General features: G+C 49.1%; 1 protein-coding gene across 3 annotated transcripts in view; it reads right to left on the reverse strand.

Annotated features, from left to right (window-relative positions):
* CAMK1D (calcium/calmodulin dependent protein kinase ID) overlaps positions 1–26,913 on the reverse strand; it is a 475,430-nt gene that overhangs the window by 339,450 nt on the left and 109,067 nt on the right. The gene's annotated exons all lie outside the window — the stretch shown is intronic.

The following is a 26,913-nucleotide window of genomic DNA, read 5'->3' on the forward strand; positions in this document are numbered from 1 at the left end:
TCACCCTTCCTTCTTCCAGCTCCCCAAAACCTAGCATGGCGTGGGGTCAATAAAGTCCCATGCACCTGCTCCTGGGGACTCCAGCCCAGAGGCTCCCTGGTCCCGTCCCAGCAGTTACACTGGTTCTGCCCATTTCCCTGATGACAGTGCCCCAGGAGTATTGATTGGGTTCATGGGAGTCACCTTTGGGAGACGACTTCAGAGTTTCAAACCTCCCTCAGTACTGGCCTTTGGACTGAAGAATTCTTTGTTGCTGCAGTCTGCCCCACGCGTTGTAGACTGTTTACTAGCATCCGTGGCCCCCAGCCACTAACACCAGTAACACTCTCCCTGGTTGTAGCCATCAAGAGTGGCTCCAGACATTGTTACCAGTGTCCACCTGGTCTCTTCAAATAAGCTCCTGAAAAACAGAGTCTCTGCCCTTGGTTTCCTTGTTTCCTCCAAAGCCCCAGGTCAGCACCAGGCATCTTACAGACAGGATGAGGCAAGACGCACTGCCCTCTCATCGATTCTGACTCAGAGTGACCCTATAACACAAGGGAAAACTGTCCCCGTGGGTTTCTGAGACTGTAACTCTGTACGAGAGCAGACAGCCTCTCCCTTCTTCCTCGGGGCAGCTGGTGGGTTTGAACTGCTGGCCCTGAAGTTAGCAGCCCACTCCGAAACCACTACGCCACCGGTGGCTGTACAAATGAATGCACTACCAGGCACATCCGGTGACAGTGCTGCTGCGGGACCACAATTAGTGCGGGGAGCCTACGTTTTGAGGTAAACCAAGGCTTCAGTGTGAATATAAAAGCCCCCCCCCCGCCAAGGCCCCCACGACAATGCAAAGGAGGTCGATTTTCAGAATCTCTGCAGCCCACAACCACAGAAGACGGTTAAGCGAGGTCACCTAGGTGCAAGTGTTGGGCACGTGCGGCACCTGATGGCCACAACTCAGGAGTCCATTCCAGCTCATCACAACTCTTTGTGGCACAGAGTTTCCACATCTTTCTCCCACCGCGCAGCGGTGGTCCCTCGCCCAGCACTCAGGCCCTTTAATGGCTGAGCCAGCTTAGGTATTTGATACCACTACATCTCTTTGTACCAAGCAGAAATCTGGAATAATAAACTTTGGAACCAACAAAATCAGAAGTGTAGACCAAGTGGCTCAGTCGGCAACTGATAAGTCTATTATAAAGAACCTGGTCTTGGTGTCTTCTAAAAGATGGATTCAATAACATTTTCAAATGAGCCATGCCTCTTAGGATTAACACCAGTCGGCATGGAGTCAATTTGGACTCATGGTGATGTCATGTGGGTTGGAGTGTCACTGGGCCCCGTAGGGTTTTCAATGGTGGAGAGATTTAGGAAGTGGATCATTAGACCTTTCTTCTGAGGCACATGTGATGGACATGAACTGCCAACCTTTCAGTTAACTACACCCCAAACCAAACTCACTGCCATCAAGCCAATGCCGGCCAAAAGCAACCCTACAGGACAGGATAGAGCTGCCCCGGTGAGTTTCAGACACTAAACTGTTTACAGGAGTAGAAAACCCGCGTCCTTCTCCCATGGACCCACTGGTGGTTTCGAACTGTGGACCTTTCGGACGCCAGCCCAGTGCATAACCACTGTGCCACCAGGGCTCCAGTTAAAGAGAAACCAAAGCAAATCCATTGACGTTGAATCGATTTCCGCTCACAGCGGCCCTAGAGGTCACAGCAGAACCGCCCCACGGGCCGCGGAGGTGGTCCATCTTTGTGGAAGCTGACTCCACAGCTTTTCCCCACCAAGTGGCTGGTCTTTCCCAGTCACAATCTAAGCTCCTAATTTTCCAATAAAGTTCTCAGGCCCGGGAAAGGTACCCCAGGGTATCGCCCAACAAAAGCCAGATACCTGTCACTGCAGGGTAGAATCACACAGAGGAAGGCCAAACCTCATCCTCCCACCCCCACAAGCCCACCGCCATCTTCTGATGAGGTCCAAAAACGGGGGCCAAGCCCCACACAGGTGCACAGAGCTAACTCTTCTGATGTAGACGAGTCAAGAAAGGGTATGTTGATTTCTCAATCCTCCACGGGGCCCCAAACGACTCCCTGAGTATCTGTGCCCAGGTCCTAGTCAAAGACACATAGACTCTATGTCATAGAGAGTTCTTTTTCCTGGAAGTCCAGTCCGCTCCTCCAGTAGATCAAGGCAAGTGGTCGCCACCTCTCCCGAGCATAAGGTTTCGGGAACGGTGGGCTCAACAGACACATGATGAGCTTACAGGGTTGCCCCCTCCATGAACCTCTGTCACTGCTTCTGCACAGCCCAACAGCTGAAGGGCAGCAACATGCTGATGGCTTTATGTTCTCTCCTCAGTCTGCCCCTAAGTTGAAATCCTCCTCTTTAGCGTCCATTCAGTAAAGAAAATAATAATAATAATAAACAACCAGCCTCTCCTTTGTATTCTTCCAGATGTGGCTCCTACAAGTCCAGATTCGGTTAGCGGGATTTGGGGTTGGCGATCAAGCCTCTCAGAGCCAGCTACACGCACGTTTTTTATTTCTGCTTTCAGTTCCTGCTTTTCACGTTTGGTGACTCCCCGGAGGCAACGGGAAGGTAAGGAAAGCATGCACTGTGCATGCAAATGCGGATCGTGGGCAGCAAAGATGGAGCAGGGACCGCCCTTGTCAGCATGAGCAACAGGGCAGGCTGCTGGTGGGGAAACAAGACCCAGAACCATCCCGCCACTTTATAGCCCAGGTTATACGGGCTGCCCCAAATGGCCGCATCAGCTCAGCTTCAAAGGACCGAGATTCATAAAAGGACAATTACCATTAGAACTGCCCAGGAAGCTTATATTGACTTGATCTGCTTCCCTCCCCCTGCACTGAGCCCATTAATCAGTAAGATAAATTGTTTTAAAGGTTGACATAGGGGGGAGCGGGGGTGCAGTAATTCAGAAGTCAAGGAAGTAGATCTGGGGTATGACCCGACACAAATCCTTGGCCTACATTTATCCACCTGCTGGTTGTGGCTTCCTTGTAAGTTAAAAGAAGGAGGTGTTGTGCCAGCCTCAAAACACCTGGTATGACGGAGCTCACTGTTGCAACCACAGTCTCAATCCATCTCATGGTGGGCATACTTCTTTTCTGGTTCCCCCTCTACTTCCCAGGCAGGAGGCCATTCTCCAGGGATTGGTCCCTCCTGATAAGGTGTCTAAAATAATCCAGATGAAGTGTCATCATCTTTTAATCTAAGGCACATTCTGGTTGTACTGCTTCCAGTACAGACCTGCTTGTTCTAGCCGTCGACAGTATATTCAATATCCTTCCCCCAACATCATAATTCAAATATGTCCATTCTTCTTCAGTCTTCTGTTTTCACTGTTTAGCTTCCACCTCCTGTTGACTCAAAAGACCCTTAAAGATCCACTGCTAAAGCTATGCATAAATGTCCCTCCTAAATTCTACTCTGGAAACTGACAGAAATCCTAAACTTGAATGATGGATGAGTTTCCATAGACGAAAGAGATTCCACATTAAAAACAACAACAAGATAACATCAGTACTGTTTCTCTCCATCGTTTTCCACTGGACAACAAAGGATAAGCTTTAAGGTGAAAGAAGACAAGTTCGATAGCAACAATGACTTTGATGTTGTCTTGGGCTCCCAATGTCTAAAGTTCAGCTGTTTGGCCTCCTCTCTCATTGTCAGCGGTATCTTCGCCGTTGCTCCCTGGCACCCACCTCTACTCTGGGAAGGCAAGCTCTTGTCTAACATCTTCACTCACCAGCAGGTCTCCTCCAGCTTCACTCGGAACAATTCCATTAGCTCCTGAAGTAATAGTCGCTTTCTTGCAGAGTCTAGGTTTTATACTAGAGGGAAATGGGACACATGATAGGTATGGGCTTCTGCTGTATCTTAGCTTAAGAGTTCTTTGATACCTCCTTCCAGACACCCAGTATTCCTTCTCTACTGGGACAATCCCGAAGTCTTCATTTGACGGAGGCAGAAGCTTTGGGAAATTTTGGCCATAACATAGTTAAGACCCTTTAACTTGGATTAGGCTGTAGAATTGGAACTCCAGGCTCACGGCTCCTAATACCCACCTCACATTCTTCTCTTATCCTGTACCTACTCTTTTCTATGCCTTTCATGCAAATAAATATAGTCCTCTCTTCAACTAGGTACTTTGATCCTGGGCTAGGTACTTTCCAACCTCAGCATCTAATCTGGACTTTCCACTTCACTTCCTACAGCTATATTTCACTAAATTTTCATAAATCAGATTTTTTAAATCACTGTACTTTTCAAGTTTAGCTATGTGGGACATAAGCATATGAATGTAGATTAAAGTTATTAAAGCTTGGATGACAATGTCATAGCTTCAAACAAGTAATACTCAGTAGGGCTTGAAATGAAAGGTTGTCCCAAATCTTAAAGCTACTAGAGTTTCAGCCCATAAAAACTATTTTAAAATACTTTTATTTAGGGTTAGGGTTAGGGAAAAAAAGTTTAAAAAAAACTTTTATTATTAATTACCATGAGAATCAAGGCCCATACAAATATACAAAGAATACACAACTTTTTAAATGCTATTAACAGGCTCCTCTATTGTTTTTATAGCTGATGTTCCCCGAAATCTATTCTTCCTTTCTTCTATGGCCATAAGACAAACCAAACCATTTGACATTGGGTTGACCCCAATGCATGGAGACCCCATGTGCACGAGAGCAACATTGTATTCCACATGGTTTTGAATGACTTTATTTTCAGATGTAGATGTTCAGGTCTTTCTTCCAAGGTGCCTCTATGAAGACAGGACCCCTGGTTTGGGGTTACACGCATATACCTCAAAATAGAGACCATGTTTCCCATCCTCCCTTGCAGTTTGGCATATGGAAGTTCTAAGTTCTCTTGTTCACATGTGTCGTTTCCCCTCCCCCTTACTCCTTCCATTCTACTGCCTGCAATATGGATGCTCCATCTGGTACCATGAACACAACGCCACACAAGACAGAGCAACAGGAGCGGAAGATCCCAAGTCCCTGACACCATGAGGAAGCACACCAGCACCAGACCAAGACCACAACTTGTACCAGAGGGAAATATGGGTTTCAGCCATAGTCAAGCTGTTTAAACTACAGTGGTTTCTACTTTCCTATGACTTGCTGTCAATACTAATACTAACTGACACGAGTCATTAAGAGTCTACACGTCTGAAATTTTAAAACTAAAGATGAACTAGGCAAAATATATATATATATATATATATATATGAATACACTTGTCCTGATCATTTAGAAATCAAAAGAACACTTTAAAAAATACATACATTCAAAGAAACATTTAAGACAAATAAAAAGAGAAGCTTTTGACACAGTAGAAAAAATATTTTCAATGTTTTCATCTTTCCCACCACTAAACCCTTGACAGGTAACAAGACACCCTCGTGCACATTCCCTCTTTTGGTAGTCTACTAGCGGAGTGTATTGGAATATTTTGACTCTTTCAAAGTATTTATTCCTCAGCTTTCCAAAGAACATCAAACCTTAAATGGGCAACCTGCCAATAAGCCCCGTGCTGGCCATTCTGAGGGTCCTCGTGACTAAATGACTTGCTCCCTTAAAGCCTCTGTCCACATGATGCCCTGCATTGTCACGTCAGCTGTATGTGAGGAAATCTGAAGAACCCATCATTGCCTGCGTCTGTTGGATTTTCTTGGAAAGTAAATAAGTGGAGACCTTTTCCTTCCTGCAAACGTCCTGGGCTAGACATGAGGAGGCCGTTTGGGTTGCAAGAAATTCAAGGAGTGAAGGGGTACACTTCCTTCAGAAATCACTCGAGAGTAACCAGAATCTACGCTTGCAGAAAGCTCGCAAATTCAGAGTTTCCTTCTTGTTGATGAAAGTTTTGGATTTGGGGTAGGAAGGGGCTATTTTTTTTAACTGTGGTAAATATGCCAGGGGGCATCCAAAATAGGAGGGAAAGATAATGCCATTTTACTCCAAACGGTCAGAAGACCCCTCACATGTATTGCAACAATTGTCATTTCAATAATTTCACAAATCCAAATGCGTGGCATTAATTATGTTTATCATGACTGTTAACCATTTCCCATTATTTCTATCCCCTTTAGCAGGAAGTGTCCCCTCCCCTGACTCTGGCCTGCCTCTGGTCTCTATGCGCTCACCTGTCCTAGACAGCTTATGCACATGGGATCATATGATATTTGTGACTAAGTCATACTCAGCATATTTTTCAAGGTTCATCCATGTTATAGCACATTGATCATGGTATTTTTAATTTGACAAAAGACATAATCTCCAGAGTTTCACCTGAAGCAAAATTACACGTCTAAAACACACGTAGCCCACGGATTTCTAGTGGAGACCCAACATCTCTCCCAATACTATGGCTCAAGTGTCAAAGGATGTGGTTAGCTCTTAAGCAACCAAACCAATGGAGGTGAGAGGTGAAAAGAAATTTCAAGTTGACAGCAAATACAAAATGGAATACAAAACAATTGGAATGGGGAGATGGGGTGATAGATAACAAATTTGCCTGCCAGCCTACAAGGGTACATTAGGACAATATTACTATCGGTTGTTCCAGTCTACACCTGCTCAGGTTTATTCCCAACGAAGTCTATATGAGCATGTCTGTGGGGTCAGTGGATGGGTGTAGACAGGCCTCCCCATTGGTCCGACACTTACCTTCTTCCATCATTAGGGTAACTTAGCGGGGGGGCGGGGGTGGGGAGCCAAGCATGACAGTGACTTCTGGGGGCGGGGGGCAGTCTCTGAGAGTAGAAGGCTCCACTGTCAAAGAAACATAATCTGTATGGTTTCTATAAAACATCATTCCAGTGGGGAAAACCATGCTCAATGACCAGAGGACAAGGGGGATAGGGCTGGAGAAGCCGACCCTTGAATGCAAAGATGTGAGAAGGTGTCCAGAATGCAGCCCCATCTGCTCACGCAGGAAAGTCATGTTCACTCCCTTGAATGGGGTGCACCTCACACACCGTCTCTCGAGCCCCGCCCCACAGAGATTATATTGGCTCTGGGAGCTAATAAGTAGATTTTCCAGGTTCCCATAAAACCAAGGCTGTCGCCAACGTTCCTTATGTTCGTCTTGTCGCGTTTTGAAGGAAGCATGTGTGTGTGCGTGTGTGTGTGTGTGTGTTGGTCCAGGTCAGGCATCCTCAAACTAAGGCCTGCAGGCCACATGTGGCCCACCAAGGACGTTTATCCGGCCCGCCGGGTATTTCTGCCCCGTTTTGTTTTTTTACTTCAAAATAAGATATGTGCAGTGGGCACAGGAAGTTGTTCATAGGTTGTTTGTTTGTTTGTTTGTTTTTACTATAGTCCGGCCCTCCAATGGGTCTGAGGGAAGTGAACTGGCCCCCTTTTTAAAGTTTGAGGGCCCCTGGTCTGGGTACTTTAGAGAAACAAAGCCACAGAAACTCATGTATAAGAGAGAGTTTTATATAAAGGTTAAGTGTGCATCAAGAAAACATCCCAACCCAGTGCAGCCCAAGTCCACAACTCCAACATTAACCCATATGTCCGACACCAATCCACAAAGTCCTCCTCCATCTCACAGAACAGAACAATGATGCCGACTTCAGGAGGAAAGCCGAGTCAGTGAATGTAAAAACATCTCACCACTGGCAGGGGTCTCCACACGGCTGCCCCAGCACCCAGGGCTGCACCGGGGCAGGTCCATGCGACTTCTCCTCGGGGATGTCTTGCAGGAAGTGAGCCTTGCCAGCTGAAGCAGGGAACTGGCTAAGACACATGCACCCTGGTCCGAACATCACAAAGCAAAAGACCTGAGAACTAGAAAGGCGAAGGAAGCTCACCGAGCCATTTATCCCTCTACCCTTCAATTAACCCCATGTGTTCACTGGCCAGGTTGGCACAATAAACTAACTACCTCAGTGTGTAACCGAGCTCACTAAGTCTGGCTGGGTGGTGGTGTTGGAAGCCTGAGCCATTGTGGCCCCTCCCACAGACCAGCATGCCCTCACAGGGGTAGGTCTCAGGCCCATGTGCACCTTCTCTGTATGCAAACCACCCCTGGACCGTAGGGACCTCAAGCCCAGTGTGACAGGTAAGTCCCTGCAAGCAGGAAAGATGGCACCAACTCCCATTCCCTCACAGTTTTAAAGCCATTGGCGTGAGGGAGGGATAAGCAATGAGAGCAGACAGGGATCCCCTGGACTTAGCCAGACTGGGAAAGCGAACGGAACAGACTGGGCTCGCAGAGAGAGAGCAAGAGTCTCTCTCCTGTGAGCATTTGTGAGGGGACCAGAGGAAAGAAGATGGGCAGCCGTGCAAAGCACACAGGATCCAGAGTCAGGTGCAGTCTGGCTCACTGCCAGCCCTGGCTTTTCCACAAACTAGCTGGAGAGTCTGGAGTAAATTCAGCTGTGGATGTTTCACCTTGGGGTATGGAAATAAGGTGGAGCCCGAGTTCCTTAGCTAGAGTCCATGAACCAGAAAATAAAGCCCAACTCACTGCCATGGAGTCAGCGCCAATTCAGAGAGACCCTACAGGAGCACAGAGCCTCACCTTGCTTCCGCTAAGTGGCTGGTGGTTTCAGACTGCTGACCTTGGAGTTCGCAGCCCAATGCTTAACCGCTGCGCCACCTCAGGTACAGTAAAAGCTAGGGAAGCCAGCACCTATGTAAGGCAGAAACCTTTCGGTTGGCAGCCACTGAGCCTCTAGGGCTTCTCTGGTGTGACTGCATCCTGTCAAAGGCGGAAAACCAGTGGGCGCTGGGGACCCAATGGATGTTCCAGAGTTCCCGCTCCCACGGGTCTCACTGTGTGTTTCTGGCGGTGGGTGGACTGGGGGGACTGTTTGCAAAATGACAGGTGCGTGTGCATATGTGCATTTTTCCTGCACGACAGGGTACATCCGATTTTTTCGACAATGTCCAAAGGTGGGGGGCAGGCACAAGGGGATCCCAGAAGGCCTTCTCCTGCACCAACAGTTAATAAACCCACATGTAGGGCAGGCAGGATGTTGGTGCTGGCCAGTTTCTCCAAGGTCACTGTGAGCATCCCAAAGGTGCCAGCCTGGTTCCAACTTCCATGCGGGCTCCTCAGCCTTCACGGGCACACGCTCCTTCCTCCCACGACACTCCTGCAGGGTCTGCGTTGAAGGCAGCCCCAAGGGAAGACAGTGGAGACTGCAAAATGGGGGGTTTACAAAGACTGTGTCAGATCAATATTTACCTGTGTGGTTCAGTAAACATGTCACGATGCCCTGTGAAGTTATGAACGAGAATGTATAAAGCCAGTGTTCAGGGGTTTCACCCACTAATAAAATGCCACCGTACCTGCCAACGCCGATGGGGATAAAGCACAGAAGCGGAGATGCGGCGCTGGGACTGAGCACTGGGGCCAGACACAGGCACACGAGGGGCCCCTGTGTCTGCGTCGCTTACAAAAGGACAAGCACTGTGTGAGCTCCCTGATACCAAGCACCTAGAGAAGCTTCTAGGAGCCCTGGTGGCCCAGTGGTTGTGTTGGGCTGCTAACCACATGGTCAGTAGTTGAAAACCACCGGCCTCTCCTCGGGACAAAAACAAGGCTTTCTACTCCTGTAAAGGCTCAGCCTCAAAAAAAAAAAAAAAAAAAAAGGCTCAGTCTCAGAAATTCTCACGGGGGCATTTCCACCCTTCCTTGTTGGCTCACTGTGAGTCGGCACCGACTCCATGACAGTGAGTTGTTGAGAGAGCAGTACGTAGGGAGGCCTAGTGGTTTCACGGCGGGCTGCTAACCACAAGGTCAGCCCTTCGAAACCAACAGCAGCTCCGCTGCAGGAAGGCGAGGCTTTCTACTCCTATAAAGAGTTACAGTCTTAGAAACCACGGGGGCAGTTCTTCCCTGTCCTAACGGGTCTGTGAGTTGGAACAGTGGTGGTTGAGATTAGCTACGTAGGTAGAAGTCAGAGTTCAATACTCGTTGCCAGGGGGCATGAGGGATGGGAGAGATCGATGTGGTGTTTAGGAAGCTGTGAGGGGCTTTTGTTTGTTTCATTTGGGGGGAGGATGGAAAATGTGGCAAAGGATATTGACGTTGCACACGTGGTTGTGTTAGGTAGTCTAGCTCAGGAACTGGGGCGTCCAGTGTGCATGTCCAGGTCTGAGCTACAGAAACAAAGTAGTGGCACACTGCACATGCTCAGAAGTTCAGGTTTCCCTCCAGGTATACCTGGGTGGGTGCTGTGCCTGGATTGGCCCACCTAGGCCAGGTGAATTCAATTCAGCCAATGGGGTTGACCAGGGGTTGTCCACCACACCTCCCCATGGAATAATTGAAAAGACAGGAGCCCGGAGTCGACCGCATGACTTTATAAGTAGTTTCCAGGTAGGCTGCACCTTCATCAGGAGCCCTGCGAGTGCCTGTGTAAACCTGAAATTTCTTCTAACTCTCATAAAACGCACTCGGACACAAGCCAGACTTTGGCGTGAATTCTTCCTTGTGTGGAGCCAAGGACTGAGGTATAGCTCTCCCCTGAGAGAGCTAACATAAGATCTGAGTCACGGCACCACTTGTGTTAGATCTCTCAGGGAGAGCAATACCTCCGTCCTTGGCTCCGTGCAAGAGAGAATTCATGCCAAAGCCTGGTTTGTGATCCACATGACTCTGCGAGCAGTTTCCAGGCAGGCTGCACATCCGTGAGGAGACCTGCAGGTGCCTGTGTAAACCTGAAACTTCTAACTCTAATAAAACTCACTCGGATCACAAACCAGGCTTCCGTGTGAATTCTTTCTCGTGCGGAGCCAAGGACCGAGGTTTATCTCTCCCTGAGCCCTCTAACAGTTGATGGAAGTGACCTCAGAATTGTGTGTGTGAAGCTGAAGTTGGGTTAGCTACCCTTTTACACCAACAAAAGGAGTTATAAATTATTAAAAGACACTGGCCTCAGAAACACGATTTAGCATCAACAGCAGTGAGGGGGCACAGTCATCCCCATGGGCCAGGAGGGCAGTCTGAGGACCACTGATGGCTCAGGAAGGGAGAAGGCAGCTCTGTGAGATGGGCCTCTCCAACCACATGGGCCTTGACCAGCCAACTGGAGTCTATTTCTGTGCCCTCGGTCCCTAGTAGAGAGACCCCAAGAACAGGGCTCTTTCTCTGTCCACTCCAGGAATGGCTGCACTTCTCTGTGATGGGTGTGCCCAGCTCTCAGCTCGGGGGTCCCTCCTCAGAGAGTGACCCAGAGCCCAACACGGCCGTCCTTCCTGAGCTGCATGAATCTGATACTGAAACACAACATGCGAACTAAATAAATAAAAGTCTTTCTGGAAGGATGCTAGCACTTGGTTTCACCTCTATTTAAAGGTCCCTGGTTGATGTGGATGGAAGGGGTAGAGGTAGTGAGGTTCCCTCAGAGGACCCTCACAAGAAAACCCTGCGGTCTCCTGGTAAGCAATCCTGCACACCCTGTGGAGCACAGCTTGGCTTTCACCACTGGGGTCGCCATACGGCAGGGCCAAGTTGACGGTAACTGGTTTGGTTTGGGGGTTCCTCAGCCTGCAGAATCCCATTTGTCACCATCGTTATGAGCTGACTGGCACTGCCCAAACCTTCCAGGGGGGTTCTGTCTTCAGGCATCTGGCACCCACACAGGCATACGGGCCCCGCAGCTCCGACCGTGTGGTGCAGGGATGCCTCTCTGGAAGGAACGGGGTAGTCATGGAAATGGGATGGTGGCTCAATGCAGTAAGCATTTCTCAAGTGCCCTCTGTGGACCCAGCATGATGGTCCTTTCACTCTAGACCTGGCCTGACTCCATTCCCAGAATGGCACAACTGAGGGTGCTGGCCTGGCGTTCTAGAATTTTCTTTCAACGCCCCTGACTCCCACTTCTGGCTCCGAGACTGAGCACCGCTCCCCCACCATCCCTTCTCTCCATTGTCCTTGGGTGCCCTTGAGTCGGGGGCCTCCTCACAGCCCCATCTTGTTTCCCCGGCCATTGTCTGCACATCAGCCCAGCTCCAGCACCTGCTCCCACGGGGCCACCCAGTGGGTTCCAACAACAAGCCTGTTGTGAGCAGCCAAGTGCAGAATTCTTGGGCTGGGAGCCTCTCCCAGCCTCCCGTCCCTGTGTCAGGCACCTTGCGGGCTCAGTGGTCGAAGTCGGCACCCTGCTATCAGCGCACTGTGAGGACGGTTTCAAAGCGGCATGGCTGCTGCACACCTCCTATCACACCCTAATTAATCTCCAAGCTCCGCCTCACCGGTCCTGGGCCACAGCACGCTGGGCAGGGAGGGGACAATCCTGGGGTGTTTTCCCAGGCCCAATTAAGGTTTAACAGCAGCAGCAAGGGCCACGGGACTGTGAGTGCCGGTCTCCCTCTGGGTCATCACAGAATGCACTCAGATAAAGCTCCATCTGGTCCCTGCAGACGAGTGCCTGCCTTCCTCTGTGCTGGCCAAGTGTTGCCAACACCCTTAGCACCTGGACCTATAAGTGCGGCTGGCCCGCTCACAGCTGCCCCACACTATCTAGCCTGGGAACATCGCGTCCAGCAACACATTCCTCCAGCATCGGTGGCTGGAATGTGGCCCCAGCTGTGTCTGAGCTCCTGGAAGCCACACGGATGTGTGCACAAGATGCTCTGCAGAGCCGGGCTTCACCTCCAAGCAGTTGTGGAAGCAGATGTATGTGAGCGCCCAAGATCAAAGCCGGGAAATGCCAGGGATGGAAAGTAAACAGAAAGCACAGAGAGCATGTGCAGTTATCACTACAGTAACGTCGGTGAAAGGCAGAGACGTGGAAGCCATCCTATTCATTCACAGCTTGTAGACAATCTATAGAGGAGCCCTGGTGGTAGAATAGGTTTTGTGTCGGTCTGTCAACCGCAAGGTCAGCAGTTCGAAGCCACCAGTGGTTCCTCAGGAGAAAGATGAGGCTTTCTACTCCTGGAAAGAGTTACAACCTTGACAAGCCACAGGGGCCGTTCTAGTCTGTCTGATAGGCTCACCCTGAGTTGGAAGTGACTGGATGGCGGGGAGTGTGGTTGAGTTTTGAGACAGTCTGTGAAAGAGGACCAGGTGACACTGGAGTTAAAGTGCTTGGTTGCAAACAGAAAGGTGAGTGGTTCAAACCCATCCATTGCTCCTCAGGACAACGATGTGACAGTTGACTTCCATAAAGTTTTACAGCCTATGGGAAAGTGTGAATCTGCCCTGTAGGGCTGTTATGAGTCAAAAAATTTGACAATGGGTTTTAGACAGGCTCTGAGTGGGGTCAATGGCTATATTGTCAACTGCTAACCTAGAGGCTGGAAGTTCAAGACAGCAAAGGCTCCTCAATAGAAAGGTCTGGTGCTTTCATTCCAAAGAGCAGCCACTGAAGAGCCTGGAGCACAGTTCTACCCCAGCGCTCACAGGATCACCGTGCACCAGAGTCAACTCCACGCAGCTGGCTAGAATGTCTATCAAAATAAGCCTCCTTTGGCCCTGCATCCTACAGCGTCACCGCTTACTGCTGCAACCTGGCCACGTGAGTAAAGTCTGGGTGCCTTGCTCTGCAGCAAACCTTCTAAAGAGGAAGTCACGTCACTCATGCAGGCGATGTGAGTATAGACACCACACTCGGGATCTGGGCACCCACCTCTCTGATTTTGGCTGGGCTCAGAAGACTGCCATCTCCAAAAAAAGAGGAAAAGTCTAGTGGCTAACACTGGAAACCTGCTTACACGCTTCCAGTTCCACGAAGCATTACACTAAGTTATCAGACTCAACTTCAAACCAAAGATACTGCCCTTGAGTGGACTACGACTCAGTGCCCCTATAGCATGGGGTAGAGCTGCCCCAGGGGGTTTCCAAGACTGTAACCCTTTCCTGAAGTAGAAAACCTCATCTTTCTCCCAAAAGTGACCACACACCCATCTCAAAGTGAGTGATGTCATGTATGTTTAAGTGGATGATGTCAAAGAAGGGAGAGCAACTTGGGAAAGGCATTTTCTGAGGCCCTGTTGTTGGGAGCTCTGGTGGTGTCGTGGTTACACACTGGGCTACAATCCTCAAGGTGGACGGTTCAAAACCATCAGTTGCTTCATCGGATAAGACTGGGCTTCCTATTCCCTTAAACAGTTATGGTCTCAGGATAGATGACTCCTCCAGAACCAGTGGTGAGAGTAGTGATGCCTGGATGGTGGAGAGAATGTGGGGTGGAAAGGGGGAACTGATTACAGGAATCTACGTATAGCCTCCTCCCTGGGGGTGGGAAAGCAGAGAAGAGGGCAGGGGGAGATGTCAGACAGTGTAATATATGACAAAATAATAATAATATATGAATGATGAAGGGTTCACGAGGTGGGGGGAGTGTGGAGGGAGGGGGAATATGAGCAGCAGATATTAAGATGGCTCAAGTAGAAGGCAAATGTTTTGAGAATGATGATGGCAACAAATGTACATATGTTCTTGACACAATGGATGTATGTATGGATTGTGATAAGAATTGTACGAGCCCCCAATAAAATGATTTTTAAAAAATAGCTACGGTCTCAGAAACTCACTGTCCTGGTAGGGTCACCATGAGTCGGCATTAACTCAAGGGCAGTGAGTTTATTCTTGTTGTTGCTATACAGAAAGCTCCCCAGTAGTCCTGTACACCCCCTAATAGTTTGTATGTCAGACCATTGTGACCCAACTGTCATTGACAGTTTTGAGATGTAGATCACACCAGGTCTTTCTTCCTAGTCTGTCTTAGTCTGGAAGCGCTGCTGTACTCTGCTGAGCATCGTAGCCACACAGCAGCCTCCACTGGTAACCAGGAGGCAGCTTTTGCACTGGCAGGAACTGGAGCAGGTCTCCAACATGGAATTCTACCATAGAGCCACCATGGCCTCTCCAGGGGGCCAAGGAAGCCACCCTGCTGAGGTCCTGAAAGGCCAAGGTTGTTAAAACAAGACAGGAGGAGCCAGGAGCCCATTAGCTTTGTTTCATCATGTACTACACAAATAGCCACTGAGCCAATACCGACTCATAGTGCCCCAGGAGGACAGGGTGGAAATGCCCCTGTGAGTTTCCAAGTCTGTCATTCTCTACAGGAGTAGAAAGCTCCTGTTTCTCCCCCAGAGTGACTGGTGGTTTCAAACTGCTGCCCTTGCAATCTGCAACCACAACACCACCAGAGCTCCTCACTACAAATAGAGTGAGGGGCTATTTCTTCAGTATGGGTAACTTAGTGCCCCGAATTCACTTTCCATGCTGGACATTCATTTCCATGCAGGGCCTGCGCAGAATGCAATGTTCTGTTGTTAGAACATCTAGAGAAAATCTCAGTCCCACAGGCTCATCTGTCCATCTCACCAACACCCTGTTTTAGGCCTGATGCCATCCCCCTGATTGTGGAAGCCCCACCTGTACAGGGTACATTAGAAACCATGCCAGTTCTGCGAGAGGTGCCACTGCCTTGCTGAACTGGGGCTCAGACCAGCTCGGAAGGATTAGCAAGGGGCTCAAAAGTAGCTTTAGAGTCAGGTCAATAAAATCAAGCCCAAATAAACAAACCAAAAGGGCCAAATCAGCCTCTCTGCCACAGGGTCATTCCCTGTACCACGCTCTGTGTTGCAGACTGGTGGAGGAGCTCAATCATATTATCACGCTCCCAACGGGATCGATACGGCCTCTCAACTGTATGTCCTTTGGAGAATGGTAGTAAAGAGAGAGTTCATTTGAGGTAATCCACATATTCCTGGGAAGATTAGAACAAATCGAAATTTTTCCAAATAGAAGAGAGAAGTTGTTCATTAAAGGAAACTTGTGAAATCACATTTTAAAGGGAAAGGGAGAAATAAATCAGTTCTGATTTCTCCTTTTGTATAGGTTTATATATTTTTAAAACATTTTGTTGGGGACTCATACAACCCTTATCACAACCCATACATACATCAATTGTATAAAGCACATTTGTACATTCTTTGCCCTCATCATTCTCAAAGCATTTGCTCTCCACTTAAGCCCTTTGCATCAGGTCCTCTTTTTTTCCCCCTTCCCCGCATCCCCTCCCTCATGAGCCCTTGATAATTTATAAATTATTATTTTGTCATATCTTGTCCTGTCCAACGTCTCCCTTCACCCCCTGCTATAGTTTATTGTGCCAGCCTGGCCGATAAACACAAGTAGGATTAACTGAAGGGCAGAGGGATAATTGGCTCGGTGAGCCTCACCTTGGTTGTTCTGTGCCTCCGTTTAAAGGGGTACACTACCTGTGGGATGCCTAGCCTGTGGACTGTGTCACTGTAAGTTGAGGTTCCTTTAAGTCCATATGATTGGAATGTTCATCTCTGGAGCTGGGGACTGACAGTTGATGACAGTTGGGGACCTGCCTTGCTGTTTGCTGCCTGGGTATATACAGCCCAGCTCTCTCTACAGAAGGGGACTGACACCTGGCAGCTCTCAAAACTTGAAGGACTGCTAGTGTCTCACTGCTTTATAATTTAACTGTTAATTTATTATATTATCTATCTGTATATTATTTAACGGTTTATTTCTTGAATTATATATCTATCTTTATAAATATATTTATATATAATTACTAGCAATCTGGTTTGTCTCTCTAGAGAACCCTGTCCAATACACCCCTTTTTCTGTTGTCCGTCCCCCAGGGAGGAAGTCACATGTAGATCCTTGTAATCAGTTCCCTCTTTCCAACCCACTCACCCTCTACCCTCCCAGTATCGCCCCTCAGACCCCTGGTCCTGAAGGTATCATCCGCCCTGGATTCCCTGTGCCTCCAGCTCCTATCTGCACCAGTGTACATCCTCTGCAATATCCAGACTTACAAGGTAGAATTTGGATCATGATAGTGGGGGGGGGGGAGCATTTAGGAACTGGAGAAAGCTGTATTCTTCATCATAGGTTTATATTTTTATACTCTGAGTTGTCTAAATGTGCCCTACCACCACCACATCTATAGTTCTCTGACCTACTACCCTTGACAGCAATGTCACTGCTCTGCTCACTCACACCTGTCTTGTAAAATCACAGGCTATAAGACAGAAGGTGGCCTTGGGGCGAGGCCACACTGTGTGATGCTCTGTGGCAGACATCACAGTCTGTGGCTTGGGGACCTGAAGGGGGCATTAATGACCATTTATAAAAGAGAGCACATGGGAGGGGGTACCAGGGATGCCCATGGATCTGTAGACCCCAGAATATACTTGACCTAGCTAGAGACATCAGACCACCTGTCTTGGAGGCCAAGCTTGGGCCTTATCAGTGGGGAAATTGCTCCAACCTCCAGTAGTCTGGTAGCCAAAGCTCTGAATGGATACCAGAGGGGTTCACCTTGAACTGAACTTTGCTCCAGAGCAAGTCATGCTGTGACAAGAGGCTGACACATACTTCTACTGCTATCAGGTGTTAAACCTTAGCCCATCTGCAGGGGGTACAACTAAAATTACATCTTGGCATTTTTATCTATTTTCTCCCCAAAGGTCAAACCTTCCCGTATCTGTGACCTTGTCTGGACTCCAGGGTCCCTGTGGAAGGAGTAACATGGTCTGTTCACAGATTTCTAGATATGGAATTAGAGAGAGTGGGAGAGGGGGCACGGTGATTTGGCCGGGGTGCCACAATCCGACAGACAGAGAATTGAAACCCAAAGGCCCCGCTTCCCCTCTCAGGATTCCCGTTGTGCTCGGAGCCCCACCAACCACCAGCACCTGGACTTCCTTCCCAAGAACAGTCCCATTAAGGCAGGCTACCCTCTCCTCTAGAGAGGTGAACGGTGGCAGCCATGGATGGAGCGGGAGCGCCATTTGCTTTCCTAAGTTCCATCTACATATTTCACTACAACCGTGTTACCAAACTCTACAACAGGCCAGGGGTCTTCCAAATGCCCTGAGGATTCCAAGAGCAGACTCCAGGCCCCACCGCTGTACTGTCTGCTCTGGGGACAACTGGGAGGTAGCTGTGTCCGTCAGCCCAACGCCTTCCCTCATTTCAGTCTCATCCACCATCGTGGCTTGAATTGTGTCTCCCATAAACATGAGCTGTGATGCCCAACCTCGATGCCCAAGGCTGTATGATCCCACTTGGGAGTGAGTTGTGTGAACGAGGCCGTAGGAATGGCGAGTGTATCATGAGTCCACCCCTTGTGAGATATAAAAGAGTTCAAACAAGAGCTAAGGCGCAGAGATGGGGAGGGAAGGTGCCAAGCCACGAGACAATCATCCAGGCGCAGAACCCGAGGAAATACGGGGCCTTCCTTCGGAGGCAGCAGGAAAAGCAAGCCTTGTCTTCGGGCAGGTGTCCTGCAGTCAGACTTCTTGCCTCCGAAACTGTGATGTCTGTGTTAAAGCTCCAACAACTCACTCACAGCTAAGCTGCCATAGCCATGTTTGCTAAAAATACCCTCAGCTCCTCGGTTACACTTACTAACACATTCTATTTCAGGCCTGTTTGCATTCTTGCTTCAAAACGCCCGTATGGGGGGCACTGAAGACACATGAGATGTTATAGAGGCCTTTCCTTCAGCCAGATGCCTCTTGGTCCCGCTTGTGCTTTGCCCGGAAGTCTGAAAAGCCAGGGTTTCCACCCAGATGGTCACTGACGCTCTAAAAGGCGAAGGATGCAGAAGAAAGAGAGACCAATAAAGAAGTGGGTCTCAGGTAGGCACCCACATGCCTTGGTCCGCTCCCTCCTCCAAACACCTGGGCCGAAAGGGCAGCACCCAGCCCCGCTGTCACTGTTAGCCGACACAGCCCGGGAATGGCCTCTCTTCTGAAGCCCCATGACGCGTGTGAGAAACCTGGAAAACATCTGAAGAGAGCCACAAACCAGGCTTCCCCTGGAAGATGTTTTCCACATCCGAGGCCAGGGGAAGTCATTATTTCCATGGCTCAGTGGTCCGTCTGGATGAGCTCATCTGATCCCCAGCTAAGTACCCTGCCTGGCTTCCCCCGCCACTGGCTGGCTGGCCCTCTGGGACGGGCCTGGCTTCCAGCAGCTCCCTGGCTCTGCTGGCTCTTCCAGAACTCTAGGACTTGTCTATCATTGGGGGGGGGGGGCGACAGGTTGTCACGGTGGCTCTCTTTTGCTGATCTTTCCCTTCCTGGGGAAGAATGGTGGGGGACCAATTTTTAAAACCCTTCATGCAAGCTCCCTCCCTTCTTCCTGCTTTGTCCCCAAGCCTCCTCTAATTGGTACTACCTTTCTCTAACACATGCTTAATATGGTGGGGGGTTTTGTTTGTTTGTTTTTTGGGGGGTTTCCCCCTAATCTGGAAATGACACCGGAAGAGAGAAAGTGGCTGGGAATTCATGTTGGCTGCACTGAGGCACTGAGGGAGTAGGGGTGCAGGGAGGAGCCAGGGCTGTCAAAGTGGGGCCTGAAGAAGAGATCTGTTGATGCCTTGGGCTGAAGGCTGAGGTCAGAACCCAGCTGGTGCCACGTTGATGGCTTTGCTTCACGGTGGCAATCACAGGGAGGAAGCGTCCAGAAGGCCACCTCGGACCTGGCTTTTTCAGGTGGCCAGACCTGGGGTGGGACAATGGCATGAACACACCTATTCCCCACCTATGAAATCAGCTCTGTTTAAAAAATGAAAGACCAAGAGACTGGACGGTCCTTCAACAAAGACAGACGGCGGAAGTCTTGAGTTTGGAACGGAAGTCTCACCCAGTTCCGCATACACAAAGATCTGACCCAGCAAGGTGGTCACTGGCAGAGTATGGTGTGTGTGTGTGTGGGGGGGGGGGGGGGGTCAGAGCAGTATTGTGCTCCACCGGGTTCAAGGGTGGATTTTTTTTGGAAGCAGACCACTAACTCATTCTTCTGATGTTCTCCTGGATGGACCCAGGAAAGGAGGAGGTTCACCCAGCCAGACACCATGGTGAAGGGTTGACTGCATGGGGACAGCCGGGCAGGGCAAAGCAAAACAAAACGGGAAGCTAAGCATGAGTATTTCTCTAACTGCATGCATTATCTCTGTTGCCAGCACTGAACAGGGAAATGATGATTAACAGCCCTGAAATAGGAGGTTTTAACATCTGCACATTTCCTGCACCTCAGCAAAGTGGATCTTATTTATCAACGCTTTATTCTGCCCTAGTAACAGCAAGCACTGGTATAAACAAGAAGCACGCCCCCCCACCCCCACTCCCCACACACTATCATAGCATCCCAATTGGTCGGTTCCTAAGACCAAAATTAACCTTGTCTCTTTGCAGGAAGCACTGACACTGAATTCGATGGCATCTGCATAACAAAAGACAGCCTAGCAGGGCTATTGACAGCAAGTCAAAGACTGGTGCTTAATGTGGGCATGGAGGCAAATGTGCAAATGTGAAATACACACACACACACAGAGAGAGAAGGGGGTAAGCCCCTAGCACTGAATAAAGGTTCTCCTAGCCTCATCTCTTGTGGGTTTCTGTGCTGCTCCCCTGAAAAGCTCGTCTTGAACTGTAGCTGCCAAGACAGAAGAATTCACTGCTTGAGGGGAAAAAATGTTCTATTCTTTCAACTTTCTTTCCTAGCTCATAAGGAGAACAGTGAGAGCGGTTGGTGAGGCTTCTTCAGGCGGAAGGAGGTTATTTCTCCATTTCACTCCTGGCACTTACCGCGCACGTGGCAAGGCGAGGGAGCCCACGGCAGCCAGGCCATCACAAGCAGCCCTGCTCACAATGTCACTTGCAACTTGCTGCTGGATGCCAGAGTGGCTTTTCAACCATAGTGACCCATGGGAACTGCCCCCCCCCCTTACCTCCCATCCCAGGGATTTCTAGGCTGTAATCTTTAGGGGAAGGAGCCCTGGTGGCATAGTGGTTACACGTTGGGCTGCAATCCACAAGGTCCGCAGTTCAAAACCACCAGCAGCTCTGGGGGGGAAAGATGGGGCTTTCTAAAGAGTTACAGTTTTAGAAACCCACAGGGGCTATGGCTCTATAGGGTCACTATGAGTCAGCATCATCTCAATGGTAGTGAATTTGTTTAGCATCATGGGCTGCTCATTGGGCTGCTAATCACAAGGTCATCAGAAGCCACCAGGATTTCAAATACCAGCAGGCTCTCACGCATGGTGGGTGGTGCTTCCAGACTACAACCGATTGGGAAAAAAGGCCTGGTGAGCTACTTCCAAAAAGTAGTCAGTGAAAACCCTATGGGTTACGGTAGGACACTGTCCAACACATTTGTCGTGGGCAAGTCAAGAGGCGGGATCGATTGGCGGAGGAGGGAGTCATGTTTGGTGAAGAGAAGGGCAGAGGAGTTCAGGAGAGCCTGGGGGTAGGTGGATTGCCACAACGGCCCTGGCTAGGGCGGCACTTGTGAGGACGGCACGGAACCACACATTGGGTCACTCTTGGGTACACAAAGTGGCCATGGGGTGGAACAGACTCCACCCCATGTTGACTACCCCCAAACCCACTGCCAGCGAGTCAGTTTGACTCATGGCAACCTATGTAGGGATTCTGAGGGGATAAATCTTTACAAGAGCAGACTGCCTCCTCTTTCTCCAGCGGAGTGGCTGGTGGGTTTGAACTATCGACCTTGTGGTAAGCAGTCCAATGCTTACCCAACTGCACCCTCTTTCTGTCCCTCCAAAACCATCGAGTCCGTGAAGACTTACAGCAACCCTACTGGACCGTGTAGAACTGCCTCTGGGGGTTTCTAAGACTGCCATTCTTTAGGAGAGTAGAAAGCTCCATCTTTCTCCCAAGAAGTGGCTGGTGGTTTCGAATTATGGACCTTGTGGTTGGCAACCCAACACAAAACCACTATGCCACCAGGGCTCCCCTCTATCTCTCCAGTGTGCACTGATGAGTCGGAATCACGGTGAGTTGGGATTGTATTCAGGACAATGGGTTTTGCTCCTGTTATTACTGCCGGAGGGCCAGTACAGAGGTTCAATGCACGGGTTCTGGCACGAGGTTGCCAGGCATGCATCCTAGCGCTGCCCAATTCCTAGCTACCAGGTCTCAAGGAAGTTACTTGACCTAGCTGCACAGAAGCCACCTCCGGAGGTGAATGGGAGGAGTACCTGAGTCCCCATGACCGCCATCTGGTACCAATAATAGTGTTGGAGAAGGCACGGCCAATAAACTTACCTTCAATTGTCAGTCTTTGTAGTATCTGGCTTGTCCCCAAAGGACTGTAACTTCTTTTATTTGAGCATGGAAAGGATTTACCAGTTAGCTTTGCATTATAAACGTTTGCCCAGTGCCTGGATAGGTTTGGAAATTTATGAAGGAGCAGAAGGTGACATCCCTGAGTCTAGAGCGAATTCAAAAATAAAAATGTGGTTATGTTTTCATATCTTTGTCTGCCAAGCAGTGTGCACTGGGACAGAGTGGGGGTGGGGGTGGGTAGGCACAGAGAATAGATTCATCGCTGACATTATTCAGAATTGTTGGCATGAAATGCCCATTAAAAGCCACACTGGTTTTTAGACCATGTTGTTCCTGTTTTCAGGTTCTAGGTAGACAATGCTCTCCCTTATTCTGAGTACCTAGCTAGGTACACGAGGTCTCACTTACAGCTAGCCTGAATCTTCTAGGATTCTCTCCTAGGGGTAAGCAACCCTGCTCTCTATGGCAGGTTCCCACACTGAACTCACTGCAAGGCAAGAGCACACCTGAGCCCAGGAGTGAATCTCATTCCACCTGTCACTTAGCTGCACGACAAGAGCAGTGTTCTCAAAACGTGGTCTTGGACCCACAGGAACTTCATCACTGCCTCCACTAACATGAGACCAGGTACAGGTGGTAACTGGCTTCCCCTCCTGACTGCGCTGGTCAAGATCAGAATAGAAAGTCTAGGGCAGAGGGAAGAACAATATAGACCAGAACCCCAAAATATCAAAAAGACTATACTTATCGGTCTGATAGAGCCTGGTGGAAACCCTGAGTCTTTGCCCATAGACACCCAACAAACCCCTGGGATCACCTTTCAGCTGAACAAAAGGCAGGCCCACAGAGGGAACAATAATGACAACAGTAAGAAGAGTGTGCTCCTCAGAAGGGGAACATCTGCCCCAGCACATGCCCAGAAGGTAGAAAGGGAAGGACCAAAGAATGACTGGAACAGGGAAGCTAGAAATAGGGGGGAGGAGTGGGGTGACATTGAGGAGATTGAAACCGATGTCACAAAGCCAGAAGGGTATAAACTGTTGAATGGGAACTAATTTGTTCCGTAAACTTTCACCCAAATCACAATAAAATGTTCAATAAAGAAAGGGAAACTTTAAAAAATAAACTGCGATTCAGAGGCAGCAAAACAACATATAAGAATGCGACCTACATTTAGAGAGGTCTAGATAAAGACATGTACATATATATGCAAATATACTTATATATAAGGATGGGGAAATAGATCTATGTGCATATATTTATAGGTTTAGTATTAAGGTAGCAGAAGGACATTGGGCCTCCACTCAAGTACTTCCTCAATGCAAGAATACTTTCTTCTATTAAATTGGAATTCTATGATGCTCATCTTCCCAACACAATTGCTGAAGGCAAAGCGGGTGAATAAGCAAATGTGGTGAAGAAAGCTGATGGTGCCTGGCTATCAAAAGATATAGCGTTTGGAGTCTTAAAGGCTTGAAGGTAAACAAGCAGCCATCTAGCTCAGAAGCAACAAAGCCCAGGTAAACAAGCAGCCATCTAGCTCAGAAGCAACAAAGCCCACATGGAAGAAGCACACCAGCCTGTACGATCATGAGGTGTCGTAGGGATCAGGTATCAGGCATCATCAGAACAAAAAATCTTACCATAGTGAATGAGGGAGGGGGCAGTGAGGAGTGGAGACCAAAAGCCCATTTGTAGGCCACTGTACATCCCCTTGAAGAAGGGTCTAGGGGAGGAGACAAGCCAGTCAGACTGTGATGTAGCAACGATGAAAAATACAACTCTTCTCTAGTTACTAAATGCTTCCTCACCACCACCCCCACTCCCCTCCACTATCATGATCCCAATTCTACCTTTCAAGTCTGGCTAGACCAGAAGATGAACACTGGTACAGATAGGAACTAGAAACAGAGAATCCAAGGCGGATGATCCCTTCAGGACCAATGGGGTGAATGGTGATACTTGAAGGGTAGAGGGAGGGTGGGTTGGAAAGGAGGAACCGATCAGAAGGATCTACATGTAGCCTCCTCAATGGGGGACAGAAAACAGAAAAGTGGGTGAACGGAGACGTCAGACAGTGCAAGATGACAAAATAATATTTTATAAATTATCAAGGGTCATGAGGGAGGGGGGAGCGGGGAGGGAGGGGAAAAAAGAGGACCTGATGCCAGATTGTACCATTAAATCGATGCTATGATTCCTGGTGGTGGGAAGGGTGGGATTTTCAGCCTAGAGAACTCTATAGGACAGTTTGGCACTGTCACATAGGGTCACTGTGAGTTGGACATGAACTCCATGTCACCTACCAACAGGGGAACACCCTTTCAGCACACCCAGCTCTCAGAAACAGCTTCTCCAAGAAGATTCTCCCAGGGCCCCCACCAAAGAGTGTAGGTTACTTCTAGGCAGTTTCCCTCTATCAAGTCTCCAACAGTCTCTAAATATAATTACCTCTACAAATGTAGGTCTTTTCCCCCAGTTCTGAACCCCTTCCCGTGGCCTCTCACGGGTCTCATGATCAAGTCAAGCTCTGGAGTGTGAGAGGGGGGTTAGTTAGGAGCGCAGACCAGAGTCCCAGCTGTCTGTGTGACCTTGGCCTTAGTTTTTCATCTGTAAAATGGAAACAAGAGTGGTACCTACTTCTTTGGGTTGACAGAAAGATTGAATGAGTTAATATGAAGTGTGCAAATCGGTGTCTTGTATGTAAGGTCTACATAAGCATTAGTTATTGTCACTATTTTGGTATACAAGGTTCTCCATGATGTGGCCACAGCCTACTTTGCCCAAGTGCAACTTCTACCCAGTGATTTCTGAAGAGGAGCGGGCTAACCTGTCCTCACAAATGTGCCTCGTTGCTGATGCCTCCAGCCTCTGCCATGTGCGGCTGCTTTTGCCCCGCATGTCCTGCTCCTGCCCCACCTCAGCTGAGCAAATGCTGACTTCTCCTTTCAGACTCACTGCTATCAATTCTGACTCATGGTGGCTCTACACGGCAGGGCAGAACTGAGAAGCTGGTGGTTTCGAACTGCTGACCTATCTCTACAGGAGTAGAAAGCCTCGCTGTTTTCTCCCTCAGCGCAGATGATGGAAGGACATAGTATACTTAGACGTGAATATGCAGAGATAAACACTGGGAAGTCGTAAGGATATACAATATGGTTGACTATTCTTGGGTATGTGTGTATGTGTTGGCGGGGGAAGAGTTACAAAAACTACTCGTTAGGTACCAAGTATGTGGAGAAATGAGAGTACTCACTCAGTCCTGGGGGGAACGGAAAATGGTGCGGATGGCATGCTGTATCTGAAAATGTCCTTACTCCTTATTAAAGTGAAAAAAAAAAGTGAGGTATACCCCCTGCTCCCTGCCCAGTGGCTTCCTACTGGACAAGAAGAAGCGCAGAAGTGTCTCAAATTAAGCAAAGGGATCACAGTCAAGCTCAGAGATCCAGCTTTTTGAGCATGCTAAGCTAAGCCAAGAAGAAACCTGAGATTCATTCAGCAAGTTGGGGAGGTAGGTAAAGAACCCGGGTAAATGTCCTCAGGCCTGTCTTTCTTGCTTCTCAGCCAAGGGCCACTGGCCAGCATTTTGGTTGTCAAGATCAACGTCAGGCCCTTTGGCTACTGAGTTCTAATCAAAAGACCCGGGACATGTTTGACATGATTACCTGCTTTGTAAAGAACCTTCCGTACCAAAAAACAAAACAAACTCACTGCTATAGCGTCTACGTGGGCTCATAGCAACCCTAGAGGACAGAGCAGAATTGCCCTGTGAGTTTCTGAGACGAACTTTGCCAGAGTTGAGAGCTCCATCTATCTCTCGAGGAGCGGCTGGTGGTTTTGAACTGCTGACCTTGCAGTTAGCAACCCAACATGTAACCCCTAGGCCACCGGGGTGCCTATCCCATACCAGCCACTGAAAAATAGAAGTCCGCCATCTTAAACTAGATGCCGCATTCCATTGACAATCAACACAGAAAGCTCACGCGTGGTACGCTCAAAGTTCACATGACAGGGAATCAGCAAGTAAGATGCTCGCTTTCATGATCAGGTCGCATCGATCCAGACCAGAGGTTAGCCCCCACTGTCAAAGAGGAGAGCGCTGCTCCCTGTCTCCTGCAGTGCACCTGTGGGCAGGGAGAGATGGGTAATCGATGAATGGCCACTCCGCCTCAAGCTTCTGATTGATTTTGGCAAATGAGAAAACAGAACTGAAAATAAACGTGTCAAAAGCGAATGGCGGAAACGTGTATGGAAGGAAAGGGTGCAAGGAGGAAGATGATAAAGGCGTGTGGACAAACCGAGGGAGGGCGAGGGGCCGAGTGGTCCGTGGTGCGTGCCCCCTGCCCACACATGCAAGACTGCTTCATGTGGACTCCAATTCCAACTCGTGGCGGCGACTCTGTCAGGCTCTAGAACCGCCTGCCCCTGGGGTTCTGAAGCTGTAGCTCTCCACAGGAACAGAGAGCCTCATCGTTCTCCCTTGGAGCACCTCACAGATTCAAACTACTAACCTTGTAACACTACTACTACCCGGGCTCCTTTCAGCACAGAGGAAGTCATATTTTGGGCCCAGAGCAGACTCTGGGGTTTGTGGTTTAAAAACATATATGATGTTGTTGTTGTTGTTGTTGTTAGGTGCCATCAAGTCAGCTCTGACCCATAACGACCTTATGCACAACAGAACGAAACACTGCCCAGTCCTGAGTCATCCTCACAATGGTTCCTGTGCCCGAGCCCATTGATGCGGCCACTGTGTCCGTCCACTTTGTCCAGGGCCTTCCTCTGTGTTGCGGCCCCTCCACTTTATCCAGCACGATGCCCTTCTCCATGA

Source organism: Tenrec ecaudatus, chromosome 6 (assembly GCF_050624435.1).
Source record: "Tenrec ecaudatus isolate mTenEca1 chromosome 6, mTenEca1.hap1, whole genome shotgun sequence".
NCBI classification, from domain to species: domain Eukaryota; kingdom Metazoa; phylum Chordata; class Mammalia; order Afrosoricida; family Tenrecidae; genus Tenrec; species Tenrec ecaudatus.